The sequence below is a fragment of the Chrysemys picta genome, chromosome 1 (assembly GCF_011386835.1).
Source record: "Chrysemys picta bellii isolate R12L10 chromosome 1, ASM1138683v2, whole genome shotgun sequence".
NCBI classification, from domain to species: Eukaryota; Metazoa; Chordata; order Testudines; family Emydidae; genus Chrysemys; species Chrysemys picta.
Window position 1 is genome coordinate 187,851,838 of NC_088791.1, and position 21,334 is coordinate 187,873,171.

General features: G+C 40.4%; 2 long non-coding RNA genes across 3 annotated transcripts in view; both read right to left on the bottom strand.

The window, feature by feature from the left end:
• The window catches only part of LOC122174231 (uncharacterized), a 923,450-nt gene that overhangs the window by 557,875 nt on the left and 344,241 nt on the right, over positions 1-21,334 (bottom strand). The gene's annotated exons all lie outside the window — the stretch shown is intronic.
• LOC112059898 (uncharacterized) overlaps positions 18,038-21,334 on the bottom strand; it is a 47,356-nt gene continuing 44,059 nt past the window's right edge. For both annotated transcript variants that reach the window (XR_002889164.3, XR_010594527.1), the window contains 2 exons: positions 19,904-21,090; positions 18,038-18,776 (listed from right to left, as the gene is read on the bottom strand). This is a non-coding gene — a long non-coding RNA (uncharacterized LOC112059898). The remainder of the gene's footprint in view (positions 18,777-19,903; positions 21,091-21,334) is intronic.

Below are 21,334 nucleotides of genomic sequence, written 5' to 3' on the forward strand. Positions count from 1 at the left end.
GTCCATTGAAACTATGCAGATTACATCCAGATTACAAAGTTTGCTAAAAGTAAAACATCATGACTTAAAAACAAATCATCAAAAATACAGTGCTTAGGAATACATTGGGGGAGGGATAGCTCAGTGGTTTGCGCATTGGCCTGCTAAACCCAGGGTTGTGAGTTCAATCCTTGAGGGGGCCATTTAGGGATCCAGGGCAAAAATCTGTATGGGGGTTGGTCTTACTTTGAGCAGGCAGGTGGACTAGATGACCTCCTGAGGTCCTTTCCAGTTCTAGGAGATAAGATCTATCCTTTAATTTAATTATGTTTGATCAGGGTGTATCAAAGAGTCCAGGCAGACCTTCAGCCGGTTAGCTAAGGCCATGGATAAAGTCTTATATATAATCAGAACAGAGAAGAGAAATAGATCTCCAGTTCTGTAAGTCAGAGGTCCCCTTTTTTGTGCAGTGAGTGATTAGTGCCCTGTGGGAACTGAGGAGCAGCTTTTTCTTCTGGATACACCGTAGCACCCTGGTTCCCGCAAATTAAATTTGACCAGTTAATTTGAGTGACTTCCTGAAAGAGCCAGGAAGAGCCTCTACTTTTCATGACTCCCTAATCAGGTCTCCTATACGCTGAAGCTTATTGCCTCTAATACCTGAAAGAATGTTGATGGTCCCTGTTTACATGTGGCTTTCTCTAATTGGAAAAGATTGCCAGTGAATTCAGTGTTTATGAAGTAAGTAACTGGTAGCACTGATTTGAGTGAATCATGGAGATAAATTTCTCTCTCCTGTCTACATGGCTGTAAAACAGCACTGAGAATCAGCTCTGCCTATGTGTGCAGGTCTCCCAGTGACTTCAGTTGGAGTTTGGTTCATAAATCAGAGTTTTAATATTAAGTACTGCTGTGCAGATCTGAGAGAAGCATTTAGCCCATAGCCTGGGAGACACTCTGTAAATTTGCTCAAGCAGCTGTGTCAGTGCATCACAATCCTGACGGGCAACATTCTGTTACTTCAGTCCCAGACCGCTCCGCAAGAAAGACTGTTAGTCCTGCCAAATTGTGAGGTTGCCTTGTGATGTGGAGACTTCTGATTGAAGGTGACATTTAAACTCAGGTCTCCAAAAGCAAGCCACGTTCTGACTTTGTTTGATGTATGGTAATCTGTACATAACCAGTCTTTAAACCTAAGTTAGTTCCGAAGTGTGGAGCAACTTGAATTTCCTGCTTGCTCAGTGGGATAGCTTTCTTTCCTACCCTATTTCTTTTTAGTCATGCTCTCCATAGGAGCTTAATGGGCATTTTCACTTTCACATAGCACTGAAAATCTAGGGGAAAATGTCTAGATGACAAGCTTTAAGGGGCTTGAAGAGAGCACGTCTCTTATTGAAGTTACCATCTTGATTTTAAAATTCAGATCTGGAGTTTTATTTTAAAAACATAAGAATGGCCATACTGGTCCATCTAGCCTGTATCTTGTCTTCCATCAGTGCCCAATGCCTGACACTTCGGAGGGAATGAACAAAACAAGACAATTATTGAGTGATCCATCCCCTGTGGTCCACTCCCAGTTTCTGTCAGTCAGAGGCTAGACACACCCTGAGCATGGGGTTGCATCCCTGGCCATCTTAGCTAATAGCCATTGATGGACCTATCCTCCATGAAATAGGATGACCAGATTCAGTTAGGACTGAATGCTTCTGAAACTAAATGCTTTTCTCAGACCTGCTCAGCTCTACTTAATTGATTTCAATGGGACTTTTCAAGAGTAAGATTTGCAGGATCTATCCCAAAACACATGTCCTTAAACAAATACAATCATTATTTATATACTGATCTGGCCAATGTGTTCCATGTACTGCAGCAATCAAAATTAATGTAATTTCAGTTTAATAAAAGCCCTTTTATACAATACTCAATACAATTATTTGACACATTTTACTGAGGTTTATTAACAAGTCTGTATGACAGATATAAATGGGGCTAATTCTCAATAGGTTGTTTAAAATAAGATTTTTGGTGTTTAAATAATGTAGTCTAACTATCCAATTAAAACTGTATTAAAGATCATGACTTGGTGAGACTTGTGAAATCTTATTTCATATGCTGTCTTGGCACAACTAGTAAAGGGACCCATCAAGCTCAAGGATGTTACGTAGGTTTTGACTTCAAGGAGATAGAGGTGCTGGAAATAGGGGTGCTGATGGTGCTGCCACACCCTCTGGCTTGAAGTGGTTTCCATCATATACACGGTTTACAATTTGGTTCAATGGCTCTCAGCACCCCCACTATACAAATTGTTCCAGCACCTCTGCAAGGAGAAAACCTACAGTACTCCATTGAAGTTCATTTTATTTTACTGAGAACGTCCTAATGGATATTCCAGTAATTCACATTGCAAGGTAAAGCATCCAAATCACAACATTCAGCTCTTGGTATGAATGTTGATTTCAATCAGTGCAAAACAGGGGGTTAGAGGAGTTATTCAGATTTAAGGCTTGATTTGGCACATTAGAGAAACCCTGAGACACAAGTGGGACACTCTGTAATAATTTATTAATACTGTGCATTCTATGTTGTCAGATCATTGTAAAAAGGTTTATTGTATGAATGCATAGGGTTAACGTAAAAAGAAACTGACCACAGGTATGCGGCAACGAGAACAAGGGCTTCAGATAGTCACCATCTACCAACACTTTAGGAACAGAGCAAGAGCCATTTGCTCGGTACCTCTGCTTCACCTGATTGGTTTGGCAAGGGGGAGAGGAGTGGAATCCAAGCCTGGGAATCTCAGACAAAGGACTTCTGTCTGGTTTAAAAGACTCTCTATGGCTAGAGATCAAGCAGTTTTTAGAGAGCCATTTGGGGGGGGGGAGTGGGGAGAACTGACTGATACCAGAAGCATGCCAGGATGCATGCAGAAGCTAGGCCTTCTTAGGCTCCCCTCACCTTTGATGGGCATGTTTTTATTTTGACTTCAATGGACTTTGGATCAGGCACTTAGAAATGGGTAAGATTTATTTAAAGGGGCTCCATTGTAAAAGAAATTACCGGTCATGTCAAAAAGGGAATATATTGTTATGGAATATTAATTTTCAACAGTAGAGTGCAGGAAAAACACCATTTATGACAATGAGAACTATACTATCTCCAAGCCCCACAAAGATTAGTTTTAGCTCTCGCTACTCCCTGATAAGTGGAGAAGGCAAGAACCTCACACTGCAGGGGTTACCTAACCTACCCACTAATCTTTTAATTGAAAGTAAATGATAGAGAGATGGCAAATGAGCAAGAAAAACTGAAGAACAGCTTCCTCATGTTCTTCTGCAATCTACACATCTCTGATGTATCTGTATTAATTACGTTCCATCTAACCCATTCTACTAAGGCTGACTGCTGCATCTTGAAAGCTGGATCCATGCCAGACACCTTATTCCCCTAAAGCATAAGGGATTTTTTTTAATAAGTTTGATTCTACCCCTCATGGACATTAATGTGGAAAGTCAGAGTCAGCTGGTGTAAGTCACTGTAGCTTCACTGAAGTCAATTGGAGCTATTCCAATTTGTACCAGCTGAGGATCTGGTCCAAAATCTTGTAAGAAATTTCTGATTAAGATATTTTTAATCAGGTAGCCATTCTTAGTAACAGATCCTTATTGTCCCTTCACGGGGCAAAGCCAATTGGGATCCAGTATGTCCTAGTATGGGACGGGGTGGACCTGGAGAGGGAGTGCCACTTCCACTTCACTGCAAAAAAATCTCAGAAGCAACTGGGGACCTAGGAGTATGTCTACATTACAGTCACAGGGTCTAATGGCAGCTTGACTAGACATATTGGTTCTTGCTTTAATTCAGCTAGCTCAAGTTCTGGTGTCAATGAGGCAGTGGCTGCACAAATTTCAGCGTGGGCTGTACAAGCCTGGCCAGAACCCTGGGTAATTACTTTCATGGCTAGCCCATGCTCCTGCAGGTTCACTGCTATTGATACCCTTGCTAGCTCGATTAAAGCTGGCTCACGTACAACTACACGAGCTGGAATCACACCCCAAGATTACACTCTTGACACACCCTATGTGTGGGGCCAGGAGTTGGGAGATGGCACTGTATCCCTTGAAACCTGTGGCACTTTGTGTTAATATTACTTTACTAACAAAACAGCACTAAATTTACCAAATCTCCCAGTTTAGGTGGCGATTCCAGATACACTAGCAGTTGGAGTGTCTCAGGCAGATATCAAGCATCTCACTCCTGTGGAGTGGATCAAGTGACCTAAGACCTACTTTGGTACAGTCCTAATGTCTGTCTTATTGCTCACCAAAATTAAAGGATTGCTAACAAAAATCCATTATTTTTCACACAGGTTATTTCTCAGGAGGTAGATCTGTTTTTAAAGGTGAATCTGTTCTAGCAATAAATCATTTTAAAAGGTAATCCGCATTACTATAATTAGTTAATTTATGAATAGAGAGTACTTTGAAGCCGAATAGAACCTAAGACATAAACTTTCTTATTCAAGTTTCATGATTAAAAATGTGTAATTAATGTCGTATTAGAAAGCTGCTGAAAAATCATTTTTGGAGCTCATATTATTAAACAGGGTTATGTATTAAGGTGCAGTATCCCAAAACCTAAGCTGCTTTTCTGGTCTGCCTAAAAATTTGCATTTTGAGGCTAGCTGGTCCTATCTCCCTGATCTTTTTTTAATTACCAATATGTGTGTTCTTGTTTCCCATTTACATTCAAGAAAATCCTTTGAATTTAATTAAAAGATTTATTTCTTCAAACCGTAAGTGACCACATGAATGCCAGTAGTTATCTCCACACTATTTGCGGGTTTGCTGTACATGTTTTGTGTTACGTAAGGTCCAATTAAACTCATTGAACAACTCAGGAAAGAAAAACTTGGAAAATGTAAAAGTTAATAGTATAAAACGAGCACTAAGATAAATATCTACATCTATGGAATCATTTGATTTTACATTTTTCTACAAGAGAAATGCAATCACTACTGATGGAGTCCAAGACTTCACATCTGGAAGCCTAAAGTTAGGTTGGGTACCTGAAAAATGACCCAATCTGCAAAAGTACTGAGGATCCAGTAAGTCCCACTGAACTCAAAGACTGATTAACACTTTCAAAAATCAGGCCTATTATTTCAATACACAAATACAGATTTAGCAGCCTAAAATTAGGCTCCTACTTGAAAATCTTGGCCAGAATATATAGCTAACTATAGTTATTATGCAAGTTTGAGATATAACTATTGCTTTTCTCTTCCAGAAAATAGGCAGTTGACAAAAGCTAAGCATTACGAATAATGATCAATTTTTGCACTGTTTTTACACCTCCGTAATCCCAATGGGCATCAGTTGGGCTGTTTCTTCTTGGAAATTTCAGGTAACTTTTTTCCATTGCTTCCTACTGGTTCCAGTTTTGGAATAGGGTAATGCATTTTTGGGCTACAGATCTTTCAGTGAAAACCAAGACACCTCTGCCAGGATTCTAATGGACTTTCATCTGTGGCTGCATTTCTTTCTACAAATAAAAGATTCCTTGAGGGCTGGTCCAAGACTGTGGAATGAACTTCAACAGAAACTAAGGACCTTGACTAACCTCACTACCTTCTACTCCAAGTGCAAGGTGCCCACCCTTCTTCAGCTTGTCCTCTCTTATATAACCACAGAGTGCCATACACATTCTAAACAAAACTAAACATGAATCTACACACACAGTTCTACTTCTGGGGAGAGGATATGAGAGAGAATGAACCACACATGATAGATGTCCATCACATTGCTTAATGCACTGCTGAAAGATACTCATATAGTACAGTGATGAGGGCAGTATAAATAACCCATATAAGATAGAAGCTACAAGCAGAAGCAGTGAAAACTTATGTTTCTCATCTTGCCTATAACAAGGTTATTTAGCAATGGGAAAGCTGCAAGCCACACAATGGTTTTTATATTAAAATATTTTTTAGGACTAAGTTCAGTTCAGAAAATGTCCTGCAGTCCTTTCATTTTGTTCCTGTGCATGTACTGTACTATCATTGCTCAGGCTGAGTTTAATCTTTGAACCAGAGAACTTCACTGAATGAGGCTTTGCATGAAAAGCAGTTTAATTTAATCACCATAATAAAGTGTTGTTGATTCTGCATCACCAGAATATCATCATACTAATAAGACCCCAAAGTATTTATTAAATGCTGATGCTTTAGAAAACAGCTGGATGAATCTGTGCTTTTGAGTCATTGAAAGTAAAAAAAACCCCGAACTTCTCCCCCTAGCTCTACCCCCGGTAACCTCCATACAATAATACTAATACTAATAGTAATAATAATAAATAAATAATAATAGTTAATAATAAAACATGAATTAATAGGACTTTCAGTTTCAGATTTGTTTTCACAACATGACAGAATCAATGTGGCCTAAAATACATTTGTTTCTGTATGCTATGTGTAACTGTAGTGTTGGCATATTGTATATGATCCAACTGAGACTAAAACCACAGAAATAAATCCTTTAAGGCTTTGGCACTTCTTAGAGGCAGAGGCACCACTGAATGTTCCTGCAGGGCAATCATTACATATGATGGAGACTCATGCCTTAGGCCTCTAATGTTTTTACTAGTTTTGTATGTTCTAGATATCCCTCAATTCTTTCCAAAAATATGGGAGCACTCAAGTTGGTATTCATGAGGTCATCCTTTGTAGGAACCACAGTGTGGAAAGTTTTCTTTTTATTTGAGACAAGCTGACAAATCTTAATAGAGAATTTATGGTTTCTAAAACATGTTTGCCCCATGGAGTAAACAATAAAAGATCCCTATTTAAACAGTATCTGAGCACCTCATAATTTTTAATGTGTTTATTCTCCCTACGTCACAGGGTTGTGAAGTGTCGTTATCCACATTTCACAGATGGGGAACTGAGGCTCAGAAAGACTAAGGGACTTGCCCAAGATCACACTGGAACTTCTTGGTCGTGCAAGGAATTCTACCCTAATTACTGGGCCGTCCTGCTTCTTTTAATGTAAAAGAGTTAATTGGTCAGATTTTCAGAAGCATTCAGTACTCAGGTGCTCCTAATAGGACGACACAGGAAATGGTCAGATTTCTTAGGGACAGATCAAATTTTATTTAGTTCCAATATCTACTGCCAGCTCCAAGTTCTGGAAAGACAAGACAACAGATGGCTCAAGGACTGGTATCATGAGGAAGGTTTTGGGATGATCGACCATTGGGAGGCATTTACAGAAAGACAACTCTTCTCAGCTGATGGACTCCACTTGCGTAACTGGGAGTATTAGCCTTCTGGGATCAAGGCTGTCACAATTAATACAAAGGATTTTAAAACTAGGAGGTCAGGGGAGACGGTTGGGAGAGACTCATGAACTCTCCACACCTCAGAGCAATACACAGGAGGAGGAAAATCAGCTAAATGAAGATATGGTCAGGGATGCTACAAGCTAGAAAACTTCGGGGAGGTCCAAGGGAAACCACGGAGATGCAACCACTGAATCCAGAAAATAAAATGGAGGAATTGGTATAGGAGGTTAAACCACATATAATAGGGATTACAGAAACATGGTGGAAGAGCACCTGTGACTGGAATCCAGGTACTGAAGGATATGTGCTGTTTAGGAGAGAGGAATAAAGAGGTAAAAGTGATGGGGTAGCATTGTATATCAATGAAGCAGAAAGCTGTAAGGAAATACAAGTGATACTATGGACAAAACAGAAATCTGTCTGGGTCAAAAAAATCACAGAAAAGGAGAGAACCATGGGTGTGTGGATCAATAATAAGATGACTATGAGCCACCAATGAGATGCGACTGTGAAAAAGGCAAATATGAGCCCAGGATCTATTAGGCGAGGTATTTCCAGTAAATATAGAGAAGTATTAATGCCATTGTATAAGGCAGTGGCTCTCAACCTTTCCAGACAACTGTATCCCTTTCAGGAGTCTGATTTGTCTTGCATGCCCTAAGTTTCACCTCACTTAAAAACAAAATCAGACATAAAAATACAAAAGTGTCACAGCACACTGTTACTGAAAAATTGCTTACTTTCTAACGTTTACCCTATAATTATAAGATAAATTGATTGGAATATAAATATTGTACTTACATATCAGTGTATACTATATAGAGCAGTTTAAACAAGTCATTGTCTGAATGAAATTTTAGTTTGTACTGACTTCGCTAGTGCTTTTTATGTAGCCTGTTGTAAAACTAGGCAAATATCTAGATGAGTAGATGTACCCCCTGGAAAACCTCTAAATATCCCCAGGGATACGCCATACTCCTGGTTGAGAACCACTGGTATTGGTAAAACTGCTTTTGGAATACAATGTATGGTTCTGGTCACCATAGTTTAGGAAAAATGAATTTAAACTGGAGCAGATGCAGAGAAGAGCTACTAGGAGGATCAGGGGAATGGAGACCCTACCTTAGGAGAGTGGAAGAGCTTGGCTTGTTTAATCTAGCAAAAAGAGGGCTGAAAGGGGATATGATTGTTCTCTATAATTACATTGAGGGAGGGGTAAATGCCCAGGACAGCAAAGAACTATTTAAGCTAAAGGACAATGCTGGCACAAGACCATGGCAACCTTATATCCCTTTGCACAAATTCACGCTGGAAATTAGAAGAAGGTTTAACCATCAGAAAGGTGAGGTTCTGAGCCTCCGAATAAGAGTTGTGGGGGGCAAACAATTTAGTTTTAAGAGAGCTAGACAAATTTGCAAAATGCAGTTGTATGATGAGGTTGCTTGTGATAGATAGAAGCAGCACTGGGACATACTTCTGGTTTATGTTTTATGTTCCTAAAGCTCATGCTTCAGTGTTTCAGCCAGCCACTAGTAGGGGGTCAGGAAGTGATCTCCCCCTCCCCTCCATGTATTCTGGGAGGATTTTTTCTTTAAATCACCTCACTTTGGAGCATCAGGGATGGCCATGGCTGGAAATGGGTCACTGGGCAGGGACGGTCAGGGCTCTGAGGTGGCACCAAGCATTCTCTCTCTCAGGTGCTTGGCTGGCTGGTTCTAACCGATGGCCATATGCGGGGTCAGGAAGGAATTTTCCTTCAAGTCAGATTGGCAGTGACTTTGGGGTTTTTTTACCTTCCTCTGAATCGTGTGGGTCACTTGCCAGGATTATTTGGGTATATCTCACTTAATCATTTCCCTTTCCCTGCCATTGCAGGAACCACAAGCACCGGTGCACTTTGGTCTCTCCTATTCTCTGCCTGTGGCACATAGCAGTCTAGTCACCTGTGGGTTATAGTACTTTGGTCTCATTTTGGTTTTTGGGTTTCGTGTGCGGGTGCTGGATGGTGCTGGTGACCTGTGCTAGACAAAAGGTCAGATGAGATGATCTAGTGGTCCCTTCTGGTGTTAAGCTATATGACTATAACACCAGGCAGCTAACTGTGCTAAGGAAGTTTTTTTGCCAGTGAATTTGTGCCTCCTTTAAGCCAGAGAAGAGGAAAGGGATGTTAGGTTATGTCTACACTACAATCAAATATGCAACTGCAGCACGTGTAAACATAGCTAAGCTACTTTTCATCTAGCTAGCACAAATAAGAATAGCTATGAAGCTGTGGCAGCATGGAACTCTGGGTGCATACTTGAGCAGCTAGTCCATAATGCCGAAGCTTGACACTGATTGGTGTTCAAGCTAGGTAAATCAAAGTTAGCTCTGGTATGCCTACATGTACTACAATCATATCTCTGATTCCAGTGTAGACATAACCTTAGTGAATGTGAGAATCCAAGCCTTTAACTTGCACATTTGATTATCAACTGTAAAAACTGTTGGTGCATAATACTGTAGTGTCCATATAGTATGTTGTTCATCCATACTGATTGCCATGGCTTTACTGCCAGAGTGGAAGTTATTAGCTAAGAAACAGTGTTCTGATAGCTTCTGTATCTATAGGTCAGAGATATCATAGGCCTTTATTTTTTCAGTTTTGTTTTTAAACAATGTGCATTCTTTCTTCACAACCTACGAAGTAGTATATCAGAAGGATGAATGTTGTCAATCTTAAATTATAGACATATAAAATAAGGGAAGACATAATCCCTGCCCTGAAGAGTTCACACATCTTGCCTTTATAGAAAATTTTAGTAGTAGACTACTAAAACCCCTAAAGAATCCTTTCTAGAATCCTAGCTCAGGGATATAATTGTCCATTAAATTCTAGGTGATGATGAAACCTATAGAAAAATATAATTCTCCATGCAACACTGTAGGACTTTTCCATCAGGGTATAATTTTAAAAAAATGGTGCTTTCTGAACCTGCCAATGCAGTCCACAATCTTCCTGAAACTGTGGCATTTACATATATGAAGAAGGGGAAAAAGGCAGCTTCTCTTGCTCATGGCATAGGTTCAACCTACTCACCACTGCAAATGGACTCCCCCTGTGTACGTGACCCCCTTGGAGCCACATTTACTTTGTTTTTATATGTATAAATGTAGCACCTACGGTTACATTGTGTTATACACTTCACAAAATACATTGTGAGCTCTTCAAGGCAGGGGACAAGACAGACAAATGGTGGGAAGGAAAATAGTACAGAGAAGTGAAGTGATTTGCCCAAGGTTACACAGCAGGTCAGTGGCAAGCCAGGCCTCCTGTTCAGTTCAGTCCCGTACCCAGTAGGCCACAAATGACTCTCCAAAGAAGTCAACTGTGGGAAGGCAATAGAACATCTGGCTCCTGAATCCTCTCCTGCTCTATAGTCACACTCCCCATGTCACCGCTTGATGCTGAGACCATATGTGGATATGGAGAAGCTGAAGGCTGATGTGTGGTGCCAGAGGAATATACTGCCTAACTTCCTTCTTCACAGCCTCCTGTGCCATTATCAGCAGATATCGGTACTGTGATATGGAAGGGAGCATGCAACATGACTGGATTTTGGTGCTCAGTACCTCCCCATCCCAACACCCACTCACAGACCAATATGGGAAACAGGAAAAACCCTTCAAACTGAATATCTCATCAACAAAAAGTTAAAGCCAAACTCTACAGCTAGTAAAATCTTCACAATTTCTCGCACAAATTATAGCAGCCAACATTTTTAGTTGTTGATCCTCCCAATCCCCCTGTCCCCTAATACACAGGTGTGCACTGTCTTTTACAAAACGTAAATAAAAAAAGAGGTAAGAGCAATAAGTATGTACTGAAGTGGTTTAAAGGTAAAGGTTCTATATAGACCTTTTTGAATAGTTTGTACAATATTGACAGGTTTCAGAGTAGCAGCCGTGTTAGTCTGTATCCGCAAAAAGAAGAACAGGAGTACTTGTGGCACCTTAGAGACTAACAAATTTATTAGAGCATTATTATGCTCTAATAATAATAATGCTCTAATAAATTTGTTAGTCTCTAAGGTGCCACAAGTACTCCTGTTCTTCTTTTTGTACAATATTAACTATCATTTTTGCATACTTAGTCCCCATTTTCTTCACTGCAGTAAGATTTCAGTTCTTTTTCTCACATTCTGAGCTAAAATATTAACCAGAAATAAAAAGTTGGGTTTTAATAACATTCTTATTGCTACTTATTTTAAATATTTGAGGAAATATTAGGCCTAAAGGATGCCTAACTCAAAATGTTTATTAGTTTTCCAGTCTGTAAGCTTTATACACACGTTTGCCAAACTGCCAGTACTTTGCCACTACACAAATCTAATTTGAAATTTGTTCTGTTCAGCTCTAATAAAATCCTTTCTCTAAATATGCAGTGATCCCAATTTTCTGTAATCCTTAATATTGAAAGAGACTAGATTTTACAGATAGTCCTAAAACATTTGAAACCAGATTACATATAAAAGACATCCCAAATCCTATTTTCCTATGACAGCAGAAGAGAACAGACAGTTCTGCCTCTTAGCAATAACTGCATTTTATTGACTGAATAAAAAAGCATTTATACAAAGATTTTTTCAGAACTCACTTATGTAATTAACAGAACCATCAGTGTTCAGGAAGGATGCTTAACCATGTACCTAAATTCCACTCAAGTCAATGAAATTAAGCATGTGTGTAAGTGCTTTCTTAAATTGGGGCCTAAGAAGACTTATATACCAAGCACTAGATTTTAAATGTAGCCTTCTACAGTAAAACATTCATCTTAACTTCAGTACCAATATATCATTGTCAAGGATATATAAAGTAATCTTGATTCTTAACTTAGGCTACCTAGAAGTTATCTTTCGGGCCTACAGGCCTGGATTCTACACCACTAAAGTAAATGGAAATTTCATCATTGTTTTGCAATGGGTACATGATTGTTCCCTATATACAGATGCAGCAGCTGTAAAATGGTTCCACTATCTTGTTAGGACAGAAGGGCCTCTAGTGGCAAAACTCTAAGTTCAGGCTAATGAAAATGTTACATTTAAAACCGTAGAAGAAAAATCCATAACTCAGAAGTGCTTGGATATTAGTCTTACTAGGTTGAACAATATTAACAGAAGAGAAAAAAATCATAAAACTAGACTGAGATCAAATAAATCCCCACTCTAAGAGCAGCTCCACGCTATCAAGATTCATATACTCAAGTGAGATTTCAAATATAAAATATTCAAATCTTGCCATATCCATTTTATAAACAGTGAAAATATCCAGACATGTAATTGAAAGAAATTGTTTTGTGGAACAAGTAAGAAAACATTTGTCTAGTGTTTTCTGTTTTTACTCTGACTAGGACCTTGTGTATTTTTTAATTCTATGGCAATGCTGATCATTTTAGCTAAAAATTACATAATCCCAAATTGCCTTTGACACCTACCCAGTGTCAACAGTCCCAATCATCTCCTGCCTAGCTTCCAGAATCACTTAGCTTCCTTCCAACACCCTCTATAATTCTGTTATACATTTACAACTATCCATGGGATATTAAACCAGAAATGATGGCCCACCATAAAATTCAATTATATAGAAAAAACATTGGGCTACAATATGGATATTATCCTTTTGCCATATTTAATTCAATTAATCACTCCCTTTTTAACTTAAAAGAAGCTGCCACAGAATTTCAGGCTTGTGTGTTTTATCTTTTTATACCAGGTATTCCAGTCTGTCGTACCAGGATGCCACACAATCCAGGGACTGTGCATTAGAGTTTAGTCCAGTTTACTGAGGAATATGAAAGCTTGAACGTGCATCTTCTGAGCACCCTCACCTCTCATTTCATTTCAGTGAGAGCTGAGGGTACTCGCCATCTTTCAGGAAGTATTCAGAACCTTGGAAGTTCTGGGCTAGCAATACAGCGATAGCAATAGGAAGTAGTAGAGCACTGCTTTACATTGGATGTTTAATGTACGTGCGAGTGTGTGTGCAAAGCAATAAAGTATCACAGCTGTGTATTACACTGGGTGTTGTGTAGATGAGAGAAAGAGGAAATAGCTATAATTTTAATACATATTAACAAACTGCTCATAAAAATATTTTATATAGAACAATACAAGTACAACTAGTGAGGCAAAAATAACGTCTCGCTTGGCTTTTATTATTATTATGCATACATACTTGCTGGGTAATGTCACCTTTCTTAAACTCTTCTGGGCCACCTTAAATAAAGAACACCCACAGATTCTGAGAGAAATTCATATACATTTATCTCAGATATTTACTTCAGTCTTTCGGTGACACCTAGTGGTCAGATAAGGATATTGTGGGAAATCTAAGGAAGTTACGGCAGTGCCAGCAAGAGAGCGTACAGCCTACAAAACATCCTTATGGATAACAGTATCTTGTAGTTCCAAAGTATTAGTTTAAAAGGATATGAACACAGATGAAACTCCACTTTTGTTTTCAAAATCTACAGGTCATGTTCTGACCTTGATTCCACTTGCATAACAACCGGAGAAGTCAATGAGACACACATGTGTAACCAAGGGAAGAATTAAGTCCTAAGAGAGGAAGTGGCTTTTTTAAGGCTAATTCTATGTTTCTTGGCCCACGACATCAAAGATTAACAAAAAGACAAAGGAACAACTTATATTGTGATTATTGTCGAGAGCCTTTGGCTGAACCATATTTCAATTTTAAAGTGCACTTGCTGACTTTTTGCTGCATGATAAAGTAAGATAGAGGACCAGTTTAGGGCTCTCCCTTGTGCAAATCCTGCAGCTCTACCTTTTACATTTAAACAGAGCTGAACATTAAAATGCACATGGACATATCTCAGTAATTTTGAACACAGGGTGATTTCAGCCTTGACTAAACTATCTGCTTAAAACCTCTTTCTCTGCCCTCCCTATCCCATATCCAGCACAGCACATCTACAAAATACACTGAGCCAGATTGACCCCTGCTGCACACACAAAAAGAAATCAAGGAAAATTGATGAGCTACTTGGAAAAGAGGGAGAGCAATGCACAGCTACTGCCACATTGAAATGCATGAAGATAAACATCTCCAGTAAACTGTTGCAGGAAGCACACCAAGATCAAATAAGCTGCATACATCGGTGGTATAACACCACACACATTCATAAAGCTCTCGCAAGCAGAAGAGGCATTAGATGTAGTGTCAGATACTGTAGCAACCAACTCTGGAATATGTGCATACCAGAGCAACCAGGCAAAAAGCTAGTTAAGCAAGCCTCTTGGAAATGTGGCAGGCACTAACTACAAAGGAGGTTGGGCAGAGACCCAAAACACTATATGTGTTCATCAGAGAAAAACACCACAAATTAAAAATACCCAAGGGACAGGGCTATGAATTCCTATTCTGAAAGTAGCAAATTGATCCAGTGTCCCCACCCCACTTTGTTTAGCTTCAATAGGGAGGCTGTGACAATAGCGCCTAAGAGGCTCTCTCAGGAAGTGATTAAACAGCTACTGTTGTTGCAATCTACCCATTGTGCTGATGCTCAATTGAGTTCATCCCGCTATCCTCACTACAGTGCTCTTTGCTAACATACAGAGCCTCTCTACCATAACTTTACTGACTCTGGATCATGATAAATAGGGATGGGGAAAAGTAAAATTGCATTCCACCAGAGGGCTACAAAAGTCTCTCTCTTAAGCGGTCTTTAAATTGCTTACAGAATCATTCTGAGAGACCTAGCAGAATGTTGACAATTAGCACATTGTTAAAGCAATAGTTGAACAGATGGTTAAGCACACCTAGCTGAGCTTGTATATAAGTAAAAACACTTTAAATCCACATTACTGTACATCCAGATTGTCTTTTTAAATTTTATTCTTATGCTTACAGATAGTGTTTGAGATGAAGGAGGAGATGATGTAAAAGTAACTGCAGCCACTTTGATCTATCACAAAAGTGCTATGTTACCCAAACCTACTCTTTGTGCACTCTCCCCACCCCAGAATAAAGGATCCCATAAAACAGCTTTGGCTTGAATTTCATGAGTTGCGTGATCAGAAAAGCATATTGTTACATCAAGAAAGGAAACAGCACTGTTAATGATGATGTAAAAGAGTCAACATGAGAGATCTTGTTGAGCTTTTCTTCAGAAGCACTCTTGCAAACTATAGTGGACCTACGTGGAAAAGGTTAGCTGATTAATCCAGGAGTATTGCAGACACTCTTTGTGACAGTTTAGTCAAAACTACTCCCTCAATTATTCTTTTACTTAACTAAATATTTGCAGTATTTTAGGAGTCGTGACTCACTGTAGTTTTATATTATAATGCAATGTACCACAAAGGCCTACTTTTCATTAATATGCCTCATTTATTGAACTAAGAGTTAAACATGAAGCTCTGCGTTCAAGAAAATGGAGACTGCTGTAATTTATTGCTCACCTATCTCCATTTGAAATGGACACATCTCTGCAGCATCACTGTTTTTACAAAAATATAGTACGATATGCATTCTCCCACATTTTAAGTGAATCTGTGCTCATTCAGGAAATATGTCAGACCGACGGCCAAGAACAAAACCCTTTATCTACAGAACATGAGGCAGTGGGATAAAGAATGCAACAATCTCTGCTTCTCCCCCTTCAAATTTCTTCATGCTTAAAGGAACCACCAGAGTAAAAGTGCTAGTTCAGTCTTTGGCATCTTTGAGGACTCTGCAACAAAAATTACTCCCACATTTGGCACCACTAGAAACCAACATAAGACTAACCAACTAGTGATTTTACCAAGAGCACTGAGAGGGTGGGTTTTATCCTTTTAAGAGAACATGTTGTATGTGTTTGGTTTTGCTCCTTTAGTTCCCTGGAGTTGTAAGAAGAAGGTCTCTGAGGAAAGTTCCATGATGAGAAAAAAAGGTGATATCTTGCCATCCTCTTGTTGGTGCGTGTGTTTTTAATAGGGATTCCTAAGAGTAGAACTCCTGAAGGAGTACATGGTAATATTTTTCAAGAGTGCCTAAGGACCAGATTTTTTAAAGGTATCTAGGGGTCCTAGTGGGATTTTCAAAAACAAAACAAACAAACAAACAAAACCCCCTCACCTACCTGCCTAAATAAAAAAATCTGTCTGTAAGTGATTTATGAATACAAATTCACATGTTATGGGCTTGATGCAGGCATTTTTGGGTGAGGCTCAATGGCATGCAGTATGCAGGAGGTCACACTAGATGACCATCATGATCACTTCTGATCTTAAAATCTGTGAAATCCCATTGAAAAAAGCTGACATTCAATGAGGTTTATGTTCCTAAACCACTTGGGCATTTTAGAAAATCCTACCATGCCACCAACACAACCCTGGGGACGTGCCTGCCCAACTAATTTCATTACCTCTCCTGCTCTTGGAACCTTTGCAAGTATTTGTATTCAGTTAGTTAACTTTTCTTCTCTTTCCCTTCTCTAAATTGAAGAAAAGTTCTCTGTCCAGCCCTCCCCCACAGCTTAGAGGAAAAAAAGCTTTTTTTTTTTTAATATATATATTTCAGGATTACTTGCTTATTTGTTTTGCCCAATATAAGAAATTCATTGAATAACTGAGTAATATACTTTGGCTGCAGATCAGCTAAATTGGGGGCAAGGGAGAAGGGGCAGGGATTCCTAACTGAAAGGGGGAAAAGTGCTTAGATCAGCCCCTGAATCTAAGGGTATGTCTACACTGCAACGTAAGCCCAGGGTTAGTGGGGCTCGAGTCAGCTGACCTATTTTAGGGAACCCTGAGCTTCAGTGTCTGCGCTGTATTTTAACCCTACGTCAAGACTTATCTAACCTGTGCTTACACCTGGGGCTCTGGCATCCACACTGGAGTGTGCAGACCTGAGTCAAAGTACCCATATCCCAGAATCCCTACCCCCCCCCCACACACACCACAAATTTGACTGCTGTCATAAATGATGTCTGTTCCCACCGTTATTCTGGGGGACTCTCTCTACCCCCTTTTGCCTTCACTTATGAGACCATACCCTGATTTCAGAGGCCCTGGCAAAAGATGGTTTCGGTTACATTCTCTGCAGGTGCAGAATGGTTGTTAAATGTGCTTTTGGCAGATTAAAATCACGTTGGAGGTGTCTACAAACCCATTTGGATGCTGGGGTCATGAATGCTATCCACATTACTGTGGCTTGCTGCACCCTTCACAACCTTTGTGAAGCCAGAGGTGAGCCATTTCACTCTGAATGGACCTCTGACAGCGAGGGGCTGCTGAATCGGTCCCCTCAGCCAGATAGTGCAGCTCACACTGCTGGAGCTGGTTGCAGCCAGAGAGCAGAAGTCAGGGATTCTGCACTGCTGGAGCTGGTTGCAGCCAGAGAGCAGAAGTCAGGGATTCTTTGTGTTCTCACATTATGGATTTGCATGGCCCAATGAGAAAGGGGGAATAGTAGCTGTAGGAATGTGACTGTGGGGAAAAAGTGGCTCATTTTTGGGGTGGGCTTGATTGCCACTCAGTGTAAGTCTGAATGACATAGTGAATAATGAATTTTGGTGGATGGGTGCAGAATGGGAGTACAGATTGAATTTATTGAAATGTACCTAGCTAAATAGAGGAATACTGTTTGCTTACTAATGATTCATTGCTCCTCAACATGTTTTTAGCTTTATCATCTCACAGTCATGATTGTATGATGTGATGCAGTAAGAGCAATAAACTTTCTTGAAAGCATAAACACACTTTATTTGTGAGCAGGTCTTAAAAACAGTAATACACTCACACAGTGTTGGGCAGGCCAGCTGTGATTACAAAACCACACACACAAAGAAAAGTGCAGGAAATAGTTAATACACAACAATCCCCATAACACTATGTGTCCCCTAACCCCATGTTCTCCTTTCCCTTCTTTACATTTCACTTGGTGTTGGGGGGGTGGGCGGGGAATGTTGCCACCAGAGAGGAGTTGAAGAAAGAAGACTGCATGAAGTTTAGTTGCCTGGCCCAGCTAAATGGCCCAGCTCATGAGTTCTAAATGCATGGGGCACCCCAACATGGAGTTGTCCTGAACACCTGTGCTGGACTGCGGGTATGTTGCAAGGTGATCATGCCATGGTGCTAGGGAGGCAGCAGGAGATGGGACTCTTGAAGCCATTATGGACAGAAGTTGCTGAAACAGTTCTCTCTGTTGAGTTCTGTCCTCCTCCCTTAGCCGTGATTCCTATCCCAGGAACTGCTTTGCAAGTGCCTGCTCCCACTCTGAAACCCTGTCCTGGGTGGCGAACCTCAGCCTTTCCTCCTGCCCATCATCATGCCATCGTTCCAGTCTTTTGTCCCTCTTCTTTGGATAATGGACCATAATGACATCATGGAAACACTTCTTTTTGGAACAGTCCATGAAGGTACGTTGGGCCAGGGATCGAGTTCCTGAAGAACAGCAGGCAGTATAGGTTTAGGGTCCTGAAACAGTACAAGAAACAGGGTTACTGTCTAAACTTGCTCAGTGGACGAGGACAGAATTAATTTTTGTGGAATCTTAAGGGCATAAAATGGAACATTTCTAAACAGAACAATCATATTGTCTCTGTACACAGCCCAGTTAATCGCAGTTACAGACTGCGGAGGCAGTTTAAAATAATAATTTTGTTTCAAAAACATTTCATAACTAACTGCCATATTGTGTATTGCCCTTGCTGCAAAAGGCTTTTTCTGTCATTTCAGGCTTTGCATATTCTGGAAGACAGAACTGTTCTTGTGGTGCCCTATTGGCAGAGGGAGAAGTTATTCCTAGCTGCTGGAGGGAAATCTGCAATGTCTGCAACTGAAGTATTCAAACATATAGTGACCAAACAGCACACATATGGGTGGAGTGGACTAGCCAGCTATACAGGGAAAGGCATATTTCCCAGGCCTCCCTGCAATGAGACTACCTGGAGTTCCTGCTTCAGAAAAAGTTTGCAGCTATCAGCATCCAGGATTGGGTCAGAATCCATGAGGGAATTAACATGATGCTGTGTTAGCTCACACATAGCTTTCCCTCTTATTGCTACATGCAAAAAAATGCTGAAATCTGCAGCTTTCTCCCACCCTGCACCCAGCACAGTTTGGGAAAAGACTGACACACCACTTGTAATTTGGAGAAATGATTTCATGACCTCACTGCATGGACTACCTCTAACTGAAAGAGACTAGATTTGGAAATAAAACACTCTCCGTCCCATTCCCCCTGGCACACATACACACACTCAGTTAATTGTTTACAGGAGGTTCCCTAGACCCAGGAGGAGTTATTAGAGAGTGGCAAATTTATTATTGAAAGGGAAACATGAACGACCCTAGCAAACCTCTGTGACTTGACAGGTAAAATAACTGTTACAGCTGTTTATGAATGTTTAAAATTCCAAGTCACCATTTTGAACAACACTGGGGGAAGGGGGAGGGAGAATAGGAGAGGAAGCCTACACCCTATGATACAATCCACCATTAGTGGCCAAAGGCTGGTAGCCAGGGCCATTTTTGTATTGCTGCTTAAAGCAGAAATCCCCCCCATTACTGTAATAAACTGTAATTTTGAGTCATATACTTACCGGATCTGAGATAGCTTCTGTCTCCACTGAGTTTTCTGCAGTCTCAGCAGTGGGTTGTTTCTTGCAGGGTAGGGAGGAGACTGGAGCAGGTGCGGAGTGAGAAAAATCAAACAGCTTTTCCAAATAGGAACCGAGAATATGCTGTTGATCCTGATCCACAGCCTGGTCTGACACTGTTTTCATTAAAAAAAAAAAAAAAGTCACTCACGGGGAGCCTGCGGCTGGCTACCATCAGTTACCATGCTGGGTTCAGGGGCCAGCGGGTCACCATCCCAGCTGACCAAGTTGGCCTGGTCAAAGTCATCATATAATGTGCATGTTGTTGGTGAGTTGCCCAAGGTGCGGTTCTTGTCCCTGGACCCTTGTCCAGTACTCTCTCCTCAGTCTGTTTATACGCTCACTTGTCAGCTTTTTAGCTATCTGCTAGTGTGTGTGATCATTCCTGGTGTTTTTACTGAAGTCCACAGTTTTACTGCCCAGGCACCCCAGATTCACCAAAATTTGGCTGTCCTGCCATGACCATGAAGCAGCTCAATATGCAAAAGGCTCAATCGATTCGCTCTCCATTGTGAACTCAGGCTCTCTGAGAGAGTGCTTGCAGACCAGTGATCAGAAGAGAATGTGTTAATGCTGACCTGAGCAGCTACTGTTTGCCAAGGAGTGGGGTGTATTCGGTTTTCAATGCAGTGGATTGCAAAGTGTTGAGATAGAAAAGACTAAGGAAGTTGTCCTGTGGAATTATAGGATATTTCTGGCAGACTCCTGGGACATGAGTCAAGTGGGGCTGCATCTATACTGCAAAGCAATAGGGTATGAACCCTGGGTCCCGGCTTGACTTTTGCTTGGACTTTTGCTTTTCTTCTGGAACTGAGTCCTGGGTTAGTGCAATTGTAGTGTCTTAAGCTCAAGCACAGGCTTACATCGCAGTGTAGGTATACCCATGAGAACTATTTTACCTGATGAAGCTTCCTCTCTCCAGTTTGATCCAGAAAGCACGTGGCTCTGAAGGAGTTACCCACTCCTTTGCACTTTCTCCCAGAAGACCCAGCTCAGCTGGGGCTAAATCAGAGAGGGTGATTGATGATATAAGAATATGAGCAAATGTAAAGTGGTAGCAATTTACAATCATAGCATAAGCCTAGTAGTACCAGCAATTTTTGTCTTGAGTCTCAGAAAGGCAGTTGAAACTAGAAAAAAAAAAGCTTCATTAGAACCTTGACAATATAGTAAAAAATAGAGAAACTGTAAACCCTTCATCACAGTACTGATCTTTTAAACCAACATTTAGTTTCTTTTGCCCCTTGATTCAAATTGATCTGAGTCATCTTCTGCAAGTGCATCATAGGCCTTCAACGTGGTGACAGCACCAGAATAGGTTGAAGAAACTTATTTGCCTGGCATAGTTCTGCAATATTATACTGAAGTTCAATA